This window comes from Pelophylax lessonae (genome assembly GCF_965119305.1).
Source record: "Pelophylax lessonae genome assembly, chromosome: 11".
Classification (NCBI taxonomy): Eukaryota; Metazoa; Chordata; class Amphibia; order Anura; family Ranidae; genus Pelophylax; species Pelophylax lessonae.
Window position 1 is genome coordinate 136,911,818 of NC_138778.1, and position 10,676 is coordinate 136,922,493.

A 10,676-nucleotide genomic window follows, 5' to 3' on the forward strand; every position below is an offset into this window, starting at 1 on the left:
CACGTTAGGAGGGGAGCCCTTGGGGGAATCAAAAATGGAGAAGGATCTGGGAGTATTGGTTGATGATAGATTAGGAAACAGCATGCAATGTCAAGCGGCAGCTTCCAAAGCCAACAGAATATTAGCATGCATAAAGAAAGGGATGCATTCCAGAGATAAGACTATAATCCTTCCACTTTATAAAACTCTGGTCCGACCGCATCTGGAGTATTCCGTCCAGTTCTGGTCGCCAGTCCTCAGGAGGGATGTGTTGGAGCTGGAGAGAGTCCAGAGAAGGGCAACTAAACTAATTAGGGGATTGGAGGACCTTGACTATGAAGAGCGTCTACAATCGCTCGATTTATTCTCCCTGGAGAAGAGACGTCTGAGGGGGGACATGATAGCAATTTATAAATATCTTAATGGGGATCCCAGCTTAGAAAAAAAGCTGTTCATTCGAAGGGATTGCATGAGGACTCGAGGGCATACAATGCGATTAGAGGAGAAGCGTTTTAACCTCAGGCAACGCGGGGGGTTCTTTACTGTTAGGGCAACAAGATTGTGGAATTCTCTACCACAAGAGGTGGTTTCTGCGGGTAGTATGGTGGCTTTCAAAAGACTCTTAGACTTACATCTCAAGGATCAGAACATTCAGGGGTATGGGAGATGATTACAGCCACACATGCCTACACAGGTTGAACTGGATGGACTATTGTCTTTATTCAACCTCACCTACTATGTAACTATATGTAACACAAACCAGCTAACACTAGAAACATTGGTGGTGTGAATGTTGGCTACTACATCCTAGGAGATTCTGCCTATCCCTTGCAGCAGTGGCTCATAAAACCATTCAGTGACACTGGACGGCTGACAGCAGGTGTACAACATGAAAATCTCCAGAGCACGTGTAGTGGTAGAAAATGCATTTGGTAGATTAAAAGGAAGATGGCGTTGCCTTATGAAAAGAAATGACTGTGCAGTTGACCTTGTGAAATCTATGGTCCAGACATGTTGTGCACTACATAACCTTTGTGAGAGTCATGGAGAAGCCTATGAGAGTTCATGGGATTCACCTTCAGCACCAGAGCCTGTAGTGGCACTGGCACAGGCTGTAGAGGAGGAGGGCAGGGATGTACGTGAGGCTCTGATGCGTTACTTGAATAGTTGACTCCTGTCAAGCTATAGCAAAAATAGTACCAAGTATATGTAACGCTCCTGCGTTTTACGTATGATGTGGATTTTCAGCTGCAGAAATATTCCACTTCAGTAGTCATGTAGAGAAACGCTGAGACACCATTCCCAACTCTCAATGACTCATCATGTGTGGATGATCTCAATTCAGCAAGTAAATACACACACTCAATAAGATGTTTCCTAGAGTGACTTATGTATATAGTAACACAGTGATGATAGGCTGAAGAGACAGGTTAAGTAGAGATGGTAGATGACAGACACTTGAAAGGAAATATTCTTGAAAGTAAGATAGTAGCAGATGGGATGCAGATAGGTTTAGCAATCATGTATGGTAGCAGATGACAGGTACGGCAAGAGCGGATGATCCGGTAGCGGGATACAGGGATCAGCGCAGCGTGGTTCCGACAGCGAGGTATGCTTGCAAGCATGAGAGCTTCAAGACAGGTTAGCATCATGGCACAAAGCAGTTTGAACGAACACATGTGAGTGAGAGCCGGTGATCTAAATAGCCATCCAGTCCGGCGCTCAGTGATGACAGCATCAGTCTTAAAGGTGTATGCGCACCTTACCAAAAGAGAATGGTGGGGCGCATACACTTATGAAAGAGTAATTAGGGTACCCAAAGGTACCAGAACATTACAGTATAATGTCTTGTTTTTTTTTTTAAACGTACTTTAATTATTGTAGATAATAGGAGTAAGCAATGAAACACCCACTCAACCCAGCGCTAAAAAAACAAGAAAACATATATATAAAAAGCAGCCGCTATAAAGATCTAATAACTTGCAAAGGTGTATAATGAAAACCAAAAGAGGATCACATACACTAGCAGCGCTAAATAAAAAGACCCTAGTTGAATGTGCAGAAATAATGCATCCAATGTTGATCCTCAAGGATGCAAACAAATGTCCATTTTGAGTGAGTGATAACCACAAAAGCTGTATAATGTTGAAAAGTTCGTATGGTATATTTGATCCTGGAGTGAGAACCTATAGACCACCAGTGATGTTCACTGCCGAGATGGACCACCGTCACCACACCTCCAAACGTGTCCCCCCAGGTAGTAAAAACTCACCAAAACCTGGGAAAAAGACCGCCTTGAGAAGGATTTGAATCCAAATGTGGTATACGGATCACAGGTAAACAATCTCCGGTTTCACCAGTAGCTGATACTTGCATAAGAACTTCAACGTGACATAAACAGCAATATAATCCTCGGAACATGAGAGGAAAAGAAAGGGGGAGGACCAATCGTGTAATTCCGTAAAATACACTTTATTTAAAATTCCCAATCCCCCATGTAAATACACTCACAAAAATGCGACTTGATAGTAGCATGTAAAATATATAAGTTGTCTGTCGTGTGCCGGTCACTCACCGCTACCTCTAATAGCCAAGGGAACCCGAGCTCCGGAATACCGACTCTGTGTGACAGCTAATGGATGCGTGCTCGCGCCCTTACATGTTTCGTCACACGGACTTCTACGGAGGGCGCGAGCACGCACCATCAAGCTTCTCTGATATACCTTAATGGGCCGGAAGGAGAGCGGGACATTGTCCAATCAACGGCCCGCGTCAATGACCGCCCATTCCGGACCCGCGGACCAATCCTAGGCTTTACGCTAAGGCTCGGACCAACCCAGCTCACCCCCGACCCGGAAAGTAAACAAGCTTAACTCTTTGCATAGGATATGGCTCATACGCAAATTATGTGTCCTCTCCTCACTGGTGTAAACAATCCTCGGGAATGTATAAACCCCTCCCGCAATAATGCAGAAGCCAGATCAAAGGAGATTCATTCACATACATCAAATTTGTCCAAAAAATTATTATTTATTCCCGCGGGACACCTTATCCAGGTTTTCCCGCAGGTATACGTTCCTTTTGACAGAGAACTATATGGACACTTAGATCCATGCTGATACATTATTTCACATGCTACTTTACATATTACAAATACAATTTAAGATACATATAAAATAATGATAAAATTCTGGAAAAGATAAGACTATGTAATCCTCTTATATAGGGGACATACATATCACAAAATTATTAAATACCAATTACAACGTCATAAAAAGAAGGCAAAAAGAAAATTACAAATACAGGTAAATGAACGTAAAGAAAGGGGATTATAAAACACCACCTAAGGATGGCCCTCATCATCAAAGTCCATTAAAGCCAGTTAGAAAAAACGCCCTAACAAAGGACAGTTTGCATTTACAAATACCTAAATGCAGACAATGGTGCAAAACACAAAGGCTCGCAGAAGTTAAATATTACCATTTATAAACTACTTTAGTAATTGCTAATGAAGCAGTTTATGTCTAACTCCACGTTTAACCCATTAGGGTGCAAAGCGTTCGTGAGGTAGATCCAGTGAGTCTCTCTCTTCGAGAGTTCTCGCACTCGATTAGAGCCCCTCCAAACTGGATCCACTCTCTCGATACCCCAAAATTTGAGATTTGTTGGGTCTTTGTTGTGGTGGCGTTTGAAGTGTAATGGAACACTGTGGTGTTTATACCCCTTTCTGATGTTAGTGAGGTGTTCAGCTATACGGACGCACAATTTTCTCTTGGTGCGGCCTATGTAAATATAGCCGCATGGACACTCCATACCATAAACTACGTGTGTGGTATGGCACGTGATGAGATCTTTGATCTCAAAACTTTGGTTGTTGGCAGAAGAGAAGAAGGAGGTGAAATTACGTAGGTGTGTCCGTACTTGTCTGCAGGCCCTACAATGTCGGCATGCATAAAAGCCACTTCTTTCCTCCCAAAACATTCTTGGTTTAACTGGGGGATCCAACACCTTTTGGACTACCTGGTCCCCAAAGGTTGGACCCCTTCTGTAGATGAAAGAAGGGGATGCTGGTAAAACTTTACCCAAGATACGGTCCATACACAGCACATTCCAATGTGTTCTGACTACATCTTCTATTTGTTTGTGTTGTGTATTAAACTGTGTAATGAAGCTCCACTCATGGTTAACAGTGGAACTCCTATTACTCGGCGCAAGGCATGCATCCTGGGACAGTTCAGCCACTTCCTTGATATCCCTGTCCAAATGTGCAGGATTGTATCCCTTGTCTACAAACCTCTGTTTGATGACTGTCGCTTGGGCCAAGAAGTCACTGTCCAAAGAACAGTTTCTCCTGACTCTCAGTAGTTGGCCTTTAGGGATATTTTTCAGCCAACTACTGTGATGGCCACTTTGAATGGGCAGATAGCCGTTTCTATCTGTAGGTTTAAAATAAACCTTCGTGTGTAAGATGTTATTATTCAGCATGACTTCCACATCCAGATAGTGAATGGATAACCGACTCCAACTGAACTCCAAGCGAATGTTGTTATGATTGGAGTTCAATTCTGATGAAAACCTTTCTAAGGAGCTTTCAGGTCCCGACCATATAAAAAATAGGTCATCTGTGTATCTGCGGTACATGATTAGCTCCGACCTTTGTGCTCCATATATAAAGTGATCCTCCCACTCCCCCATGAAGAGGTTCGCAAGACTCGGCGCGAATTTCGCGCCCATCGCAACTCCTCTTTTTTGATTGTAAAACATCCCGTTATACCAAAAATAATTGTGCGATAGGCAAAACTCAAGCGCGTGTTGCAAGAACCTCTTCTGGGGGTCAGGAATATCGGATCTCTTACTAAAAGCCCAATTAAGGGCTAAGAGAGCATCCTGATGTTGAATTATTGTGTAAAGGGATGCTACATCCGCAGTTACAAGAAATATGTCAGAGTTGGACGGCAAGGATACTTCTTTTAAGGAGAGCAGGAAATCCTTTGTGTCCTTAAGATATGACCTCAGTTGTGTAACACTAGTCTGAAGAAAAAAGTCCAAATATTCTCCCAGCCTCGAAGACACAGAATTAATGCCATTAACAATTGGCCGGGCTGGGGGATTGAGTTGATCTTTATGGACTTTCGGAAGGGTATATATTGTTGGTACCCTGCTGAAGCTGGGCATCAGGTATCTCTTTTCTTTCTTAGATAGTATATTTTTATCAAACCCGAATTCAACCAAGAGATTCAACTCTCGTCTGTACTGAGAGGTCGGATCTCCCCTTAGTACTTCATATGTCTGGGCATCTGATAACAGTTCTAAAAGTTGTTTGTGGTAAAATTCTTTTGTCAGAATCACCACCCCTCCGCCCTTGTCAGCAGGTCGGATGACTACGTCCTTCCTTTTCTCCAAGGACTCAAGGCCTTCCTGTATATACCGTGGATTCACTCCCTTTTCCGGTTTGATTTTATTTAGATCTCTAATCAGTAAATTCTTAAATACTTCAACGTATTGATTAGAGGGCTGTGGAGGATTAAACAGGGACTTGTTCTTTAATCCACTGTCCACCGACCTTCTCTGTAAGTTTGTGTTACTCGGGACCGTATTGACTGTACGGTTAGAACTCAGAAAATACCTCTTGAGATTAATTTTTCTGATGTATTTATGTACATCCACAAACACATTGAAATTATTAACAGGTTTATGTTTCGCACATTTTAGACCTGCGTTTAGAATGTTAATCTCCTTGTTGTTAAGAGGAATTTGTGCTAAGTTATATATACCTTTTAGTCTATTACCCTCCTTCTTTTTCTGTTGTTGTCGTCTTCCTGCTCGACAACCTCTGATTCGGGAACTGGCTGGGGGTCTGTCCTCATCTGTGGAGTAGGTCTCCACTGATCCGACTGAGGACCCCTGTTGTTCTGTGGAGGACCCCAACAGGACAGTGACTTCTTGGCCCAAGCGACAGTCATCAAACAGAGGTTTGTAGACAAGGGATACAATCCTGCACATTTGGACAGGGATATCAAGGAAGTGGCTGAACTGTCCCAGGATGCATGCCTTGCGCCGAGTAATAGGAGTTCCACTGTTAACCATGAGTGGAGCTTCATTACACAGTTTAATACACAACACAAACAAATAGAAGATGTAGTCAGAACACATTGGAATGTGCTGTGTATGGACCGTATCTTGGGTAAAGTTTTACCAGCATCCCCTTCTTTCATCTACAGAAGGGGTCCAACCTTTGGGGACCAGGTAGTCCAAAAGGTGTTGGATCCCCCAGTTAAACCAAGAATGTTTTGGGAGGAAAGAAGTGGCTTTTATGCATGCCGACATTGTAGGGCCTGCAGACAAGTACGGACACACCTACGTAATTTCACCTCCTTCTTCTCTTCTGCCAACAACCAAAGTTTTGAGATCAAAGATCTCATCACGTGCCATACCACACACGTAGTTTATGGTATGGAGTGTCCATGCGGCTATATTTACATAGGCCGCACCAAGAGAAAATTGTGCGTCCGTATAGCTGAACACCTCACTAACATCAGAAAGGGGTATAAACACCACAGTGTTCCATTACACTTCAAACGCCACCACAACAAAGACCCAACAAATCTCAAATTTTGGGGTATCGAGAGAGTGGATCCAGTTTGGAGGGGCTCTAATCGAGTGCGAGAACTCTCGAAGAGAGAGACTCACTGGATCTACCTCACGAACGCTTTGCACCCTAATGGGTTAAACGTGGAGTTAGACATAAACTGCTTCATTAGCAATTACTAAAGTAGTTTATAAATGGTAATATTTAACTTCTGCGAGCCTTTGTGTTTTGCACCATTGTCTGCATTTAGGTATTTGTAAATGCAAACTGTCCTTTGTTAGGGCGTTTTTTCTAACTGGCTTTAATGGACTTTGATGATGAGGGCCATCCTTAGGTGGTGTTTTATAATCCCCTTTCTTTACGTTCATTTACCTGTATTTGTAATTTTCTTTTTGCCTTCTTTTTATGACGTTGTAATTGGTATTTAATAATTTTGTGATATGTATGTCCCCTATATAAGAGGATTACATAGTCTTATCTTTTCCAGAATTTTATCATTATTTTATATGTATCTTAAATTGTATTTGTAATATGTAAAGTAGCATGTGAAATAATGTATCAGCATGGATCTAAGTGTCCATATAGTTCTCTGTCAAAAGGAACGTATACCTGCGGGAAAACCTGGATAAGGTGTCCCGCGGGAATAAATAATAATTTTTTGGACAAATTTGATGTATGTGAATGAATCTCCTTTGATCTGGCTTCTGCATTATTGCGGGAGGGGTTTATACATTCCCGAGGATTGTTTACACCAGTGAGGAGAGGACACATAATTTGCGTATGAGCCATATCCTATGCAAAGAGTTAAGCTTGTTTACTTTCCGGGTCGGGGGTGAGCTGGGTTGGTCCGAGCCTTAGCGTAAAGCCTAGGATTGGTCCGCGGGTCCGGAATGGGCGGTCATTGACGCGGGCCGTTGATTGGACAATGTCCCGCTCTCCTTCCGGCCCATTAAGGTATATCAGAGAAGCTTGATGGTGCGTGCTCGCGCCCTCCGTAGAAGTCCGTGTGACGAAACATGTAAGGGCGCGAGCACGCATCCATTAGCTGTCACACAGAGTCGGTGTTCCGGAGCTCGGGTTCCCTTGGCTATTAGAGGTAGCGGTGAGTGACCGGCACACGACAGACAACTTATATATTTTACATGCTACTATCAAGTCGCATTTTTGTGAGTGTATTTACATGGGGGATTGGGAATTTTAAATAAAGTGTATTTTACGGAATTACACGATTGGTCCTCCCCCTTTCTTTTCCTCTCATGTTCCGAGGATTATATTGCTGTTTATGTCACGTTGAAGTTCTTATGCAAGTATCAGCTACTGGTGAAACCGGAGATTGTTTACCTGTGATCCGTATACCACATTTGGATTCAAATCCTTCTCAAGGCGGTCTTTTTCCCAGGTTTTGGTGAGTTTTTACTACCTGGGGGGACACGTTTGGAGGTGTGGTGACGGTGGTCCATCTCGGCAGTGAACATCACTGGTGGTCTATAGGTTCTCACTCCAGGATCAAATATACCATACGAACTTTTCAACATTATACAGCTTTTGTGGTTATCACTCACTCAAAATGGACATTTGTTTGCATCCTTGAGGATCAACATTGGATGCATTATTTCTGCACATTCAACTAGGGTCTTTTTATTTAGCGCTGCTAGTGTATGTGATCCTCTTTTGGTTTTCATTATACACCTTTGCAAGTACTTTAATTATTGTGGTATGGCGATTTGACAGTTCATTAACACGGGAGGTGAGAAGGCTATCATCACCACCGAGAATCGCTGCTGACCACAGCACCTGCTACTGTATACCTGCTATGTCAAGTTGGTAAGCTGAAGGAATGTGTACAGTAGCAGGTGGTGTGGTCAGCAGCAATGCTCGGTGCTGATGATAGCCTTCTCACTTCCCGTGCTGATGAACTGTCAAATCACCATACCACAATAAAAAGCTTGTTTTAAAAGGAAAAAAAAGTGAGACATCAATGGGCAGAAATAAAGTACTACTGTTGAATTTACATGCAAATATTATATGTATACATCTATTTTTTTTTATGGTCACCTCCTGCCACGTGTATAATGTCTTGCTTTCCTTTTTTTTATTGTAAATATGCTTTCAGTAGCAATTGTTACAGTACATTCAAATAAGATATTAAATGAATCTAAAAGCAATGAACTACACATGTTTGTCCACTGTTTTGGATGTTTATTGTACAAAACCAGGTACAAAAATGTAAAAATATAAAACATTAAAACAATAAAAAGTGTAGAAAACAGTTTTTTGGTATTTTTTTGGAATATGAACTGCATGGGTTTCTAGTCTGGCTGAGAGTTCTGTTCTCGCCGGCCACTCAGCGCCTGTGCAAGCATACCCATGACGTTGAGGAAGGCTTGGTTGAATACAGCCGTTTGAGAATTTTCCTGCATCCTTAAGGCCGCTTCCTGTTCCCTCGCTAGCCGGGCCTCCTCAATTGCCATTTGTACATGGCGCTCCCTCTGTGCCCGGTTAAGCTCCTGCTGCTCAATATCAGCCACCTGCATGTCTCTTAAAATAGCAACATGCTCCTGATGTTGCTGGCTCCGTTTCCTCTTGCCTGGACAAAAATAGAAGAAAAATGAAAGTGTTGTTTTGGAAAAAAAAATCAATATATGTATGTGTGTGTGTGTGAACATATATATTATACCTGAGACAACACGCTCTGATGCTGCGCTGTTGACGGAGGTTGATGGTGTTGGTGTCCGTGCTGGTGTTGGTGGTCGTACTGGTTGCGACACTGCTGCACCTACTTGTGAAGATGAGGTGTCCTCATTCCATGGAGAAAGTGCAGAAGAATCGATTGTTAACAAATCTGAAAGAAAAAACAAATTATACATACACATTTTATATATATATATATATATACTATATATATATATATATACACACACAGGAAAAGCAAGCTTTACAGCAGACGGTCAACTGTGATCACTTACCATCTTCTGTGTTCTCCAACAACACCGCGGCTGAGTCCAGGGCACCCTCCCTTCCATTGCTCGACGGTCTACTACCGTAGATAGTGTCCATTTGTTCGGACCATTTCCATTTTTTTCTGTTTGAACCACTCCGGCTGTTGTGGTCCTTTACGGTTCTATAGTCACTTTTTAGTTTTTTTAATTTGTCCCTGCACTGCTTAGAGGTGCGGTGGTAGCCGTGTGTGGCCAGCAGCTGAGCAAGTTCCAGAAACACTTTTTCATTCCTGGTCGCCCCATCCAGCTCTCGCTGTATCCGCTCCTTGGCTAACAATGAGAGGAATGTCTGCACCTCCTCCATTGACCAATTTTCAGACATCTTTTAAAAAAATGGGCTCACTTCTGATCTGGCAGCGAATTTGTTGGCAATCTGGGGATTAGACACAAGCCATGGCAGCAGTGAAAATTGTTATAAATACAGTGTGACAGTACAGTGTGACAGTGGAGTACAGTGTGACAGTAGAGTGTGACAGTGGAATACAGTGTGACAGTACAGTACAGTGTGACAGTGGAGTACAGTGTGACAGTACAGTGTGACAGTGGAGTACAGTGTGACAGTACAGTGTGACAGTGGAATACAGTGTGACAGTACAGTGTGACAGTGGAGTACAGTGTGACAGTACAGTGTGACAGAACCCAACCCTGAGATCTTTAACCTGTTCAGTACAGTTCCAGCAGGGTTAAGGGAATTGCACAGGGGAATGGATGTCAAGACCCCATTGAACTAAAAAAAATGTTAATTTTATGGGTTAATAGTCAAAGGGGTTTAAAAAAAAAAAAAAAAAATAGCATGGGGGCAGAGCACTGCCCTGGGAAGTACCAATGCAAAAATTCCATTCAGCCAGGAGCAATGACTGACATTTACAAAAAAAGTGTTTAATTGGCCAATAAATTACATTTCTATGATGGCTTCATTAAAATAAAAAGGGGTCTGCTATTTATTTTGGGGGACCTTTGCAGGAGCCATTTCTTCTTTTTTAGCAGGCAGCGAAACATCATTTGTCAGCAATAGGGTATCTTTATTTTTTCTTTTTATTATGTCACTTTTGCTGTAGCACATCCGATGAAGAATGCTGAGCCTGGAACTATAGCTGCACTACACTGCA